Here is a 13,922-nt window from a genome sequence, read left to right on the forward strand (position 1 = left end):
GAGCTAGGCCTGATCTGGTTGTGCCACTCTCTTCTGACTGACTGCCATACTACTTCTCTGAGCCTCAATTTTTCTCCTCTCTAGGAGGGAAGGGACTGTTAGGCTGTATGAGTCTAAAGTCCCCTTACACTATAAAATTCCAGATCTATTCCTTGGTAGATACAGTCATTTCAGAGACTGTCTAGGCTACTGATGAGCCAGAAGTATGACTCTGCCGGCCAGAAGAGACAGGAAAGGCAATTTGATCCAGGCTACTACCTACAGGAGGCTGAATTCCACAAACTTCACATGCCAAATAATTTATTCTGTCAAACAGTTAAGGTTAACTTTTTATAAAAGAATAATATGTGATCATGGCAAATGCATTCTGTTTCAGAAATGTTTAAAAGGAAGAGGTAAAAGTCCCCTCACCATCTCCATTTCTAGAGGTAACCACTTTAGTGTATACTTTTTTCTTTTATGATTCATCTAATATTTCTTTAATCATAATTCTAGTTCCATAGGTTTTCATGTTATGGCAATTTGTACCCGAGTTTAATGACAGAAAAGGCAACAATTTCTAAATTGGTGGTAAACATTTCTTTACAATTTTTAATGTAACACCATTTATTAAAATAGGCAAACTATAAGATGAAAATGAAGGCAACAGAAAAGCTCAACTTTTCACAACCAACAAAATTAGCACAACCTAAGAAATAATTTAGAAAAAAGTGTTGTTAAAAAGACATAGCATTAAGTATACATATGTAACAAACCTGCACGTTATGCACATGTACCCTAGAAAGTATAATTAAAAAAAAAAAAAGACATAGCAATTTCCATTCTATTTAATGCACAAAATCACAGCAGATAGCAGCAAAGGACTGGGCAGGGCGGAGGGACATTGAGGATAATTTGATAATTCACATTGTGATTACTCTGCACATTGATGAAAGATAATTCACACTTCTAAACCCTCAAGACTTCCCTTTTTAGAGAACCAAAATAAATCCAAGACACCTTGCTGACACTTCTCACCCCTAAACAAACTGATGATTTTCTTTTCTTGAGACAAAGGCTCGCTCTGTTGCCCAGGTTGGAGTGCAGTGGCATAATCTCAGCTCACTGCAGCCTCCGCCTCCCGGGTTCAAGCAATTCTCCTGCCTCAGCCTCCTGAGTAGCTGGGACTACAGGCACTCACCACCACGCCCAATTAATTTTTGTATTTTTAGTAGAGACAGGGTTTCACCATGTTGGCCAGGATGGTCTCAATCTTTTGACCTCATGATTCGCCTGCCTCGGCCTCCCAAAGTACTGGGATTACAGCGTGAACCACCGCTGATGACTCTTTTACACATAAAACTGAAATAGTTGTGGCAGCAAAAGATTTTGATGGCAATGAAAGTTTGTAAACTGTACTTCGATCTCTTTTTCTTATTCCTAAAGTGCAAGAGGCAGGGTTCTCAATCTTTCAGTAGTGCTTCTCCTGTAAATAATCCTTCATTTTGTTTGGCAAAGGCAGTTTCTGACTTAAGTCTATTCTGGTATACTGATATATAACAAAACGACACAGGTATTGCAACAAGTGCACCTGCATGAACCAAGACACTGACTTGGCCAGTCTGACAAGGTAAGTTGCAGATCCAGGCAGCTGAGACGTTGAATAACAAAAAGCTCCATTTTCAGAGTCCTTGATGGAATGCTCAATTAGATCAACTATGGATGTATGTCCTTCCACATCTGGCTGTTCATAAAAGCTAAACCTACCATTTGAGTGCTCAATTCTAGTGTGAAGTGTTTCACCATGGGAGCGAAAGCTGAAGCTTAAAAGATAACACTCTTCAGAACTGTCCTGATCAAGGAAAGAACCATCTGGCACACTTGCTAGCTTCCCTTCTGCCTCCCCACATGTGATTGGTCCCCAGTACCATCCTTGTTTTGCAAGGTTTTTCAGCTCCTCTGTAAGACTTGTCACTACCATGGGACCACTGCTTTGCACTGAGACATAAACTCTTGCAACACCACGAGCAGAGTTAAGATTAAAATTCAGATGACAGAGCATACTTTCAGCTACATGGGCTTCTGTGCCAGTAAGTCCACTGAAGTTCCTTTGGATTTGATTATTCTGCATTGCAAGTAGCAATGGTGAGAGTGGAGGGACATCATCGTGACCCACTCTCGGGCTCTGCAACATGACTCCCGTAGTGCCAGTCAACAACCCATTTATGGACTGATCCACAAAGATCTCTGGGGCAACAACTAGGTCCTGGACTACCTGGCTCTCATCTTCAGGGAAAGAGCGCCCTTCCACTTGAGGAGGAACCACAGAGACTTCCATGGCAGAAGAACTGTCCAGACAATAGCTACGTGATCCTTCCAAAGGACACATCCCCTCATCTAAAGGCACAGTATACTGAATGTAGTCCTGAGGCAGAAGTCCAATAACGACAGGCACATGTTCATCCGGGCAAAGATACAGGTCTCCGTTCTGAGAAGCTGAGCTTTTCAGTGAATTGGCTTGTACCTGGCACGCGGTCTCAGACTGAAGGTCGTGGAAATCCTTCCGGACGCCATTCAGGGGTGGACTGGGGCTGGAAGAGTGCTCTTGACTCTCACCTCCATCTTGCTGCACGTCTCCTCAGAGTTTGTGGGCTGAAGAGGCCACGGCATGGGACCGCAGTGATGGCTGCAGAGGCAGGTGGCCTTATCGGCCTCTGAGCTCCCATGTCTTTAAAGATTATCGGTGCTGAGGAGGAGGAGAAGGTGTCCTCATTGGCAGAGCTCCCAGAGGGTGTGCCCACCTTGCCTTTTGGCTTCTGTTTGGCAGAAAGCCGCCTTTTTAACGTACCCATCAAGCTTTTGCTTTTTGATCTGTTTTTTTTCCCGCCTTTTTCATCTTCCCTGTTGATATCGCAGCTGGCTGTATCTTTACCATAGCAGCTACCAAATGAGGAATTATCTTTCCAAAGTCACTGGCTAGCGATGGTTGTTGTACTACCATGAAATCAGTTTATTTTTTACTTTTATTCAAGTTAAAAGATTTCCAGAAGGTTTTAAGACTATTTTTTTCATTACGACTAGTTACCTAATCCAAGGGATCAAAATGGAGGGGATTCACTTCTGTCATGATGGAATGAGATGGTCGGCCAGGCGCGGTGGCTCACGCCTGTAATCCTAGCACTTTGGGAGGTCGAGGTGGGCAGATCACTTGAGCCCAGGAGCTCAAGACCCGCTTGGGCAACACAGGAAGAGCCCGTCTCCGAAGGCGGCCGGGCTCCACTTCCTCGCCCAGGACCGGTGCGACGGCTGCGCTGGCCTTTCCTCCAGCAACTCCTCTTCCCGCCTCCTTCCTCCTCCTCCTCCAGCTTGTGTGTACTTTTTAAAGATTCACTATATGCACATGCAAGCACATGACTTTATCTCCATTTCTCTTGCTCTCCTTACATACATATTTTAATATATTATTGCCTTTTTATTTAACTGAATAGGTCATATCATATATAATTTGACAGCTTTTGTTTTGCTTTTCATTGAGCAATGTATCTTGGACATCTTTCATTATCATATCACCTCATATCACTCTACCTTTTTAATGAAAGCCTAGTATTCTGTTACGGATGTGCCAGCACTTTTCAGTGAGATCCCTCTTGATGTGGTTAAGGTTGTTTCCAGTTTTTCTGCTACTATAAACACTTATAAAAGTGTTTCTGAAGGATAAATTCCCTGGAAAGACTTCTTGGTGAAAGGGTATATACATTACTTGTTTTTTTAAATTTGCTATTGTACATTTTCAAAATAATTATTTATTCATTAAACATATAGAAACTAATAAATAAGAAAACAAAAACAGGCCATAATCCAATTGCCCAGATAATGTATTGATATGAAAAATAAAATTAATATACACACATCATGTCCATATATCATAAGTAAGGCACAATGAAAAGACATACAAATAAAAGGCTCCCCTACCTCCTATTATTCTCTACAAAGGTAACCATGTTAATGGCTTCTTGTATATACTACTAATTATTTTTGTTATGAATATAAGCCAGTTTATAAAATAGATAATTTAAAATTTTATACAAATAAGATCATGTTCTACACCTTGATTTTTTCCACTTACTAATATACCTTAGCGAGCTTTCTAATTTACATATTTCTTCCCATTAATCTCATTCTTTTTAATAGCTATGAGCGTTCTATTATTCAATGAAAAACAATTTGTTTTACCAGTAGCATGGCTGATAGCTAGGTAGCTTCACTATTTTGCTATTATAAGCAACGAAGTAATAAATATCATCTAACAGTAAGCTGTTGAGTAAAGAGTATGAATGTGAAATTTTGATAGGTATTGCCAGACTGCCTGTAAAAGTGTAGTATTAATTTACATGCCCACAAATAATATATGATTTTCAACTTCCTCACACTCTTGTAATAGTTACGTATACTTCAACATTTGACTTTCCATTCTGATAGGTAAACAATTTTATTTTTAAATTTTGCGTTTCTTCAGTTATAAGGTTAAGCATCTTCTTATATGTTTATTGGATATTTGAACATTTTTTTACATAAAATCCCTTTTTATTTATTTTGTTTTTGTTGTTTAGGCAGTTTGCTCTTTCAAAACATTATCTGCAAATGAAGAATGTTATTGCTCCTTCTTAGGTAATGATTGCAAATATTCTTAGTTTGTTATTTGTACTGTTGTATTTTGACTTTTCTTTTGTACATTACTTCCTATCATAGAGTGAGTTTTTAAATATTTAGTGAAGTCTTATTTAATTTCCTTTTCTTTTTTGGCTCTTGAGTTTTAGATTATAACTTCTCTTCATCAATATATTTAACAAATTACCCATGTTTTCCTGTAGCAAACTATAGTTTAATCTTTAGCCATTTAATCCTTAATCAATTGGAATATACTTTGATGTTTGATCTGAGAACCAAGTGAACAGCCAAAATTTCTCGGACGTTTCCTTTACAGCATAAGATTTCTACATGTTTCATCATTCTAGTCATCCTCTGAATTTTTTTTAGTGCATTAAGGAAAGTACATGGACAAATGGGAAGGAACAAAAGATTTGCAGTTAGACAAAACGGGTTAAATCTCAAGTCTACCTAGGTTACCTAGATAACTTGGGGAAGTCACTTAACTTCTTTGAACCTTAGCTTTCTTCTCAATAAAATGAGTATACCTACCTACCTACCTATCAGGGCTGTTGCAGGTACAAACAGGCATTCAGTAAACAGTATCTATTATTATTGTTTTAGCATTTCTTCAAAGAGCTGTGATTATAAGTGATGAATTAAATCTAATGGAAATTAACCAACACAGAGTGCGATATATTAGTTACTTCATGCTTTTTTAAAAAAGAGGAACACAACATTTTAGGACTAGAAAAGCCTTAGAAACTTGTTTATCTAGCACTTATACATTAGAGATGAACCCCATAAAAGAAGGGACTGGCCCAAAGTCATACTGAAGTTAGCATAGAGATAGGACCAGCCAAGAGCACCTCTTGCCAAGCCCAGAGTTCCTTCTAGTTTAGCAGATGTGCTCTGTGAGTTTGTTTCTTTTTCACTGGACCGATAATACAATCTTATTCATTTTAGGCCCAAATTTACATGGGCCTCTGCATTTTTGAAGAGGTGTGTTGCTGCTGTTATCCCGAACAATATCATAGTGCCCTTGTTCCTATTGATTTCTTCCCTGGTTTTAGCAAACATGTTCTCCAGTCATTCAGATTTTTCAAGATCACTTTGATTCTTATTTCTTTCCCTGAGGTTTGAGTTTTTAATCAGTAAACCTTGCACAAATAACATTTTCAAAAGTATTCACAGTTTACATCATTGATATGACATTTTAAAATACCAAGTGTGACACAGCCTCATATATTTATTATTATTGTTATTATTATTTTGCTTCAGTTTGAACTTTTTCATCTGGATACATGGATTCTCAAGTTCTGTTTAGAGTCCTCTTCTCTCCGAGAAAAATTCTTTTCTTGAAGCATACATTCTCAAAGATTGGATGCCACTAATTATTGTTGAGATTAATAATAATAGTTAACATTAATTGAGCATCAGGTATGTACATAAGAGATATTTATATGTTATCTCATTTAATCCTCAGGAGGGTGGGATTATTTTTCACATTTTACTGATAAGAAAACTAGACTCAGAGACTCACTGACTTACTCAAATTTATATGGTGGAAAGAGGCTAAGGATTTAAAATAATGTAATACTCCTGAGTTCTTAACTACCAATTTACACTGTAATTTAGTATCCTGTCTAATTCCGAGGGTCTACGCCTACAAGATTCCAGTTCTGAAACCTGTCTTTCAAGGGCATAAGTCAAGCTCCCTGAAACTGGCAGCAAATGATTGTGTGTTTTGCCACTCTGCTCTGCAGTGGTCCAAAAGCAACCTTATCTAGAAATTATGGCCCAACTTATAATGATTAGATCACGTAGGGCTAAGGTAAAAGGCATTTTCAAGCTAGAACAATTTCATTTATTGCTACCTCTTTATGTATATGACTTGCATTGGATCATTAAAATATTTATATTCCGGCCGGGCATGGTGCTCACACATGTAATCCCAGCACTTTGGGAGGCCAAGGCGGGTGGATCAAGGTCTCAGGAGATCGAGACCATCCTGGCTAACACGGTGAAACCTCGTTTTTACTAAAAATACAAAACAAAATTAGCCAGGCACGGTGGCGGTCGCCTGTAGTACCAGCTACTTGGGAGGCTGAGGCAGGAGAATGGCATGAACCCGGGAGGTGGAGCTTGCAGTGAGCCGAGATCATGCCACTGCACTCCAGCCTTGGCGATAGAGTGAGACTCCTTCTCAAAAAAAAAAAAAAAAATTGATATTCCATATGTTTTGGCATCCTTTGCCCAATAATGTTGGTAATGAATAGAAATTTGGGAACTTTTAGTTGACTTCTAGTTGTGTTGCTGCTGTTGTTTTTCAGATCCTAATGTGAATATGAGTGGTTTACCATCCCCAAGGTCAATCTTTTTTTCTTTTTGTTTTTAAAAGATATCATTATATTTGCTACTTCTGCCACTAGGGGCCTTGGCCTGGGGCTCCAGGGGTTCCCTGAATAAATGACGATTCTCTGGAAATATTTGTCTGTTTCTTAGTACTATAGAATGAATGATATCAGAATCAGAGGATTTCAAAAATAGAGGAAGTCTTGTGATCTTCTTCAACCCCAGTGTATATTGTTAGGCTGATTCAAACATATTCTTATACCCTTGTCCCTCACTATGTTGACTTTTTAAAATTTCTCTGATTCAGCCATTTCTGCATCTATGCACATGCTATTTTCCATATCTAGAACATTGCTTCTCACTCTTTCCTCATCTGGAAAACTTCTAGTTCTTAAAGACTCAATTCTAGTTCTTAAAGACTTAAAAAACTGAGTTGTGTAATGTATCTATTTATAAGCTCCTTAAAAGTCAGATCTCTGCTTACTGGAACTTGTGTTCCTGGCATAGGGTCAGGCAAGTAATAGGTGCACAAGAACAAAAGAGGAGAGTAAGTGAATAAGCAAGTGGGTGAGTGAATAATATATTCTCGCATTATCCCAGGCAAATGATCATCTAACCTCCATGGATCAACACTAATGAAGAACTCACTGTCTTTCAGGAAAATCCATTCTATTTGGGTGAGCTACAGTGATTAAAACAAACAAACAAAAAACAAGACAGTTCTTTGTGTTGAATCTTTCTTTCCACCTCTTGGTTTCAGTTCTGCCCTCTGACGGCTCAGAAAACAATATTTCTTCTTCTATATGATCCTAATATGTGAATGCATTTTTCACTTTTCCAGGAAGTGATCCCACTCCCTTCCCCATCTCTTCATATCGTTCTCACCAAGTGACCATTTGCTTCTGCTTGCATACCTCCAGTGTCAGGGAACTCTCGTTCCCTGGTTTCTAAATTCCGTTTTTTGTTATCTCTTATGGGTGTTATTTCCAGCATCTTGATATCGTGTAATATCTCATTAGAGACTCAGGTAAGTGAATGTGAGATCAAATATGACAATATGGATGCTCACCCTATGACTCACTGTACTATCTTTTAATGTGTGCCTTCTATAGTGCCTAGAGATAAACACAGTATTGAAATAAATTTGTTTTTAAAAAAGTATCCACTGAGTTATTTCACTTTCCAATTTAAAGGAAGAATGAACTAGAGTGACACATAGCCATTGTTAAGCAATGTGCTGTTCAGTGGAGGACAGTGACAGCTAAACACATGATTAAATACTGGGCGGTAAGTGCTAGCACAAGAAAAGGTCAGAATTCTATGGGGTACAGAAGAGGCATTCCTACCAAGGGATGAGGAGGAATAAGGTTTCCTGGAGACAGTGACATTGAGATGAGGTCGTGAATGTTAGCAAGGTGAGGATGGGTGGAGGTTCTCACTGATGGGGAGAGTAGGGTGAGGAGACTAGTGGCAAGAGTATTCCAGGCAGAGAGAGAGGCACACATGGAGGGCTGGAGGTGAGAGAGGGCCTGCACATCTGAAGAACAGGAAACAGTTGTTACTGAAGGGCAGATACTGGAGGAACAAATGTGAGAAAGAAGTGATGAAGAAAAAGATGATGATGATGATGATGATGGTGATGATGGTGATGATGGTAGCTGACATGTATATAACACTTAATATGTGCCAGGCACTGTTGTAAGCATTTCATATACAGAAATTCTCTTAGCCCTCATAATAACTGTATGAAGTAAGAACACACAACAATCCCCATTTTACAGAGGTGGTAACTGAGGCACAGATTAAGTAACTTGTCCAAGGGTACATTGCTAACATATAGCAAAGTCAGGAATGAAACCCAGGCAGTGCGGTTTAAGCATCTTCATTCTTAACCATGACATAGCCTCTCAAGGATCTGGTGATCCAGGGCATGATAAGCCATTAGTATATTTGACCATAATGAGGAGTCATTCCTCAGCTTAAAATTGAGAAATATTATTTTAACATCACTCTTGTGCCCCAGGAGTGCTTACAGGTAGAGAGAATGTACAGGAAGAGAATGTGCAGGAAGCATGTGCATATGGCCAGCCTGGTTGCAAGAATCTGAGGCTGGATGGACCCCCTTGGAGATGCTGCTCAGAAGGCAGAGCAAATGCTCATGGCTGCCAAAGTTTTCCATTACAGCTCATGTCATCTGCCTGCTCTGAAAGCAGTGTCATGGAAGAATATTGGATTTAGACCTGGGAAGGCCAGGATTCAAATCTTGGTCCCTTCCCTTACCAGCTCTATGACTTTGGGTAAATTCCTTAATCTCTTTGAACTTGTTTCCTCATATGCACCAAAAGATGTGAATCCTTCTTTTGTTAGGCTGTTGTCAGGATTGTTAGAGTTTAAGCAAATAAAATGCTTAAAATAATACTTGGTACATGGTAGGTACTTACTAAATAGTTGTATCTGTATTATAGCATATCCATTATCCATGTAACCAGGACTTTTAACTGACTTTTATCAGCAATAATAAAACCAAAGAATATGTTTCAGAGAAGGCTGTCTTAGAATAAAAGTAGCTAAGAATTACAAATTTAACAGAATTATTAACTGCGAAAAAAAACACAAAGGGGTAACCAAATGGGAAAAGGCTAGATAATTGGCACCACATTTCAATTAAAATGAGTCAGGTAAAGAACATAGGGGACTGTTTCAAGCCAATAATTTCACAGTTGGGGGTCTGGGTGGAAGGTGGCAGGGGGCAGCAGGGAAGAAATTGGGGTAGGATCCACATGATTTCTACTTTATTCAGAGAGACTACGGATAGTAAGATGAACAGATGTATATTATGAGTGTATTAAATACATGTAGAAGGCTCCCACTCTTTCTCAAGAGGGAAAAAAAATCTATTTTCATTTTTTCCTGAAGTGATGAGATGCAATGAAGCGAAAATGTAAGTTTTGTTGCCAACTCTGCCATCAACTTATTCAAGCCAGCTAATGAGCTGCTCTGAAAAGTGAAGGTGCTGGGCCGCACCATCTCTAGGGTCCCCTGTGTTGTAAATTTAATTATTTCTATGGCTTAAAAATAACATCTCAAAAGTATTTTATAGTTAATAAACTGTTTTCCTACCTCACATTTGTTACTGAACAAGGTGATACATAAACAAATAGAACAAACACATTCACATGTATTAAATGATCTTATCACATACTTATGCGGGTAACAGGGAAACTGTAAATATCACATTTGATGTTGATTTGTGAGCAGTCTAATGGCTGACATAGAACATAGAAAGAGAGAAAGAAAAAATGCTGCCAGCAGAAGTAGACCTTGAATGCCAGGGTAAGAAGTTTTGTCAATAAGGGGCTATGGAAGGGTTTTACAGAAGCATTTAACACAATAGGACGTGTGTTTATGGGAGAACAACTCTGGCAACAGTGAGAAACTGGGGTTAATGAACTAAGTGAGTTCAGGAAAGGAACTATCCCAGCAGATAACCAGATGGGAGACTATTGAAGTATTACCAATGATACAGATAATTGAGGCCCAAATTAGGCAAATGAGGGTGGAATTGAGGATGGGAGATGCAGCGCAGATATGAGAGAGAAAAACAGAGGAAGGTTCTATGCAGCTGTTCTCCTCAAATACTTCTGGAAGCCAAATAGAGTTTAAATAATATTTACAGTGTTGAGCAGATTGAAAATGGGAGATAAGGAAGGTGTCAAAAAGCTTTAGGATGATTGGAGGTGTGATGATACCATCAATCAAGATGGGAACACAGAATGGAGAGTGGGTTTGGGTGAGAGGATAATGTATTTTGTCTTAGACATGTTGACTTTGCTATGTCTGTTGGATATCTACAGTTTTGCAGACAGTTGGAAAATATCTACCTGAAGCTTAGAGAAGTGTCCAATGTTCAAAATCATTTTAGATTTCATATTCCTATGGTCAGTACCATGGTCAAATTAGACCCAGATGTAGAAGAAGCTTGATATACAAGATGGGGATAATAAGAGTACCACGTCATAGAGTTGCTATAAGGTTAGATTAGTTAATACATGTAAAGCACTTAGAAAAGTGACTGGCATCTAGTAAGGGCATATAACTATTAGCTATTGTTGAACCCTCTCCTGACATCCACAACTTGGATGACTTGGGAGAGTATAAAATTATCTCAGTGCAGGCTCATTTGACCAGGGAAAAGTGCTAGGGTTGTAGGCACTAAAACAAAAAGCACAATCCTAGGAGTTACGAGTCCTGATTTCTCGTCTTGCTGTTAGCTTATTTGACTTTGAGAAGTCCCTTCATCTCTCTGGGCCTCAGTTTCTTTATCTAGAAAGAGAGCTTCACACTAAATCTCAGAGGTCTCTTCTAGTGCTTAATCAACAAATACATTCTATGCTCCATATGTATTTTGTTGACAACTTGAGACAAACAGATCATTATGCATTAAACTTTTCAAACACCCTCCAGCATGTTTCAGAGTGAATGTACTATAAATTGTATTTGAAATGGAAAATTCTAATTAAGTTCCCTTCTCCTCCTGGAGGCTGTTGTACTTTGTGAAGAGTGGTAATATTTCTGACAGTATATGCATTACAGCTCAAGACTAGAATCCTGAAGCAGAGGCAAAGTGAAAAACCGATATTGAATATTTATGTATCTTAGCAGTTAAACATTAACTTCCCTTTAAATTTGGCTTCCTGATGCAAAAACAGGCTTATAGTTTAAAAAAAAAAAAAACTTAGACCTTTAAAAATGTTTTGGCTTACCAGGTCATTTCTAGAGGGATGATTATTTTGGAATCTTTAAATGAAAATAATAAAGTATAATTTGGCTATCCAAACCCAGCTTACTAAAGGCTGAAAGACAGTAACATCTAGAATTCATGCATTTCAAGTAAAAAGTTAACTATCTTTGTAAGAATATATAAACAAGAAATAGTTGAAACCTTATAAAAATATTATACAAATACAAGGTGATACTACTATCTCCAAGCTCTGATTTTTACCTTAAGTCTAGACTTGTTAATCTTTCTGCTTACTTGTCATCTGCAGATAGATGTGTAAGACTTTTCAAACCCATCATACTCAAAATCAAACTCAAAATTTCTCCCAAACATGTTTCTCAAGAGTTTTCTCATTTCCAGCAAACAGTACTACCACCATTCTCCTCTCAAACCACTGAATCAAGAACCTCCATTCATTTCTTCCCCTTCCACCTCCCCATGCAATCCCTTAGTTCACAGCCATATTCCAATTCCACTTTTCTCTAACTCCACCCCATCCCTCTAGGCCAAACTATCATTTTCCCTGGGAATACTACAGTAGCCTTGATGGTCCCTCCATTCTCTTTGTGGCCCACTCCTCCAACCCTCCTTTATCCCTTTTTGACTCAGCAGCTAGAATGATCTCAAACTGCATATCAGATCATGCCTCTCTTCTGCTAAAATCTTTCTTTTGGCTCCTTGTTAGGCTTTGCATGAAATTCAAACTCCTTTCCTCGGACTCTGCCTATCCGTCTTATTCCATCCTATTCCACGCTGCCTACTTTACTGTTTGCTGGCCACAAGGGCCTTCATTCTGTTTTGCATCAGTCCAAGTTTTCTCCAGTCTTACAGAATTTGTGCCAGTGGTCCCTCTGACTGGAGTGCTCTTACCTAGCTTTTCTCATCTTTGACAACTTATTTTCATAAGTGTCAGCTCAAATGTCAATTCCTCAAAGAGCTCTTTGCTGACAATCACATTTAAAGTAGCCTCCCAGCCTATCTCTAACTCACCCGGTTTTACTTTCTTACAGAATTTAGACCCACATGTTATTCTATTTATTATCTCACCCACCCCAAGAGAAGTTTCCCGTAAGTAGGGACTTTGACTGTCTCTTTTAACTCCATACTTTTAGTGCTGAGTATGTGATGTAGATGTTCAACAATATTCCTTAAACTAATGAATGATTATAATTACTAAATCACATAGCTTTATTTAAATCACTAAAATTTATTTGACAACCAGTTATTGTGCACTTGTTATGAGCCAGTCCTTTTCAGAAGGCATTTTTCCTCTACGGGGAGAATAGTTGATGAAACTGAACTCATTGATTCAGCATCTTTGAGGGTGAGGCCCAAGACTTTTTTTTTTTCTTTTTTTGAGACAGGGTCTTACTCTGTCTCTCAGGCTAGAGTGCAGTGACATGACATGCACCACTATGCCTGGCTAATTAAAAAAAAATATATTGTAGAGCAACCAATATGTTCCTTGAAGCACCCAATATGCCTTAAATGTCCTTGCAAACATTGTTAAACAACCACCTCCACATCATCCAAGCCTTTAAACTGTTCAGGCAGTGTCAGACTCCGGGCTGGAAGGCTAAATTCCTATCCTTCAAGATCTGCTTTGTGGCTTCTCACTTCACCCACCAAATGTTCTATCCTGAAATAAGATGTGTGTGTGCTGCTAGACTGATGGATTCCCTTTGGTTAGGGTTAAATTTGAAGCTGAGATCCTTTCTCTGGTGGATGGTGGTAAGAAAAAAGCCTTCTGAATTTGTTCAACATGTTCTCCCTTTTGAATCAGTGGACTAACTGAAAGTGCTCTGTTATTCTTTTTATCAACTTTTTTTTTTTAGTGATTTCTGGGCCTCAGATATTAAAATATCACTATTTAATCTACTGTTAAAACACTATCGATAATAAATTGATTAACTAGATAATGAACTATTCATATAATGGAATACTATGCAATCATTAAAAGCAATAGCATACATGTCTAATATTTTGAAACTAAAAAAAGTCATGATCTATTGCTAAATTAAAGAAAAGCAAGTTGTAGAACTATATGTATATATAACCCCATTTGTTTCGAAAAAGAAAAGTATGAATGATCTTATAGAGAATGCCTCCAACGTTACACAATGAATTGATAACAGAGGCTTTAAGGGGCTATGGTATCATG

General features: G+C 38.3%; 1 protein-coding gene and 1 pseudogene across 12 annotated transcripts in view; both read right to left on the minus strand.

Annotated features, from left to right (window-relative positions):
• The window catches only part of DLG2 (discs large MAGUK scaffold protein 2), a 2,228,225-nt gene that overhangs the window by 335,254 nt on the left and 1,879,049 nt on the right, over positions 1-13,922 (minus strand). The gene's annotated exons all lie outside the window — the stretch shown is intronic.
• On the minus strand, positions 1,451-7,974 carry LOC106993421 (suppressor of cytokine signaling 6-like; annotated as a pseudogene).

This window comes from Macaca mulatta, chromosome 14, assembly GCF_049350105.2.
Source record: "Macaca mulatta isolate MMU2019108-1 chromosome 14, T2T-MMU8v2.0, whole genome shotgun sequence".
NCBI lineage: Eukaryota > Metazoa > Chordata > Mammalia > Primates > Cercopithecidae > Macaca > Macaca mulatta.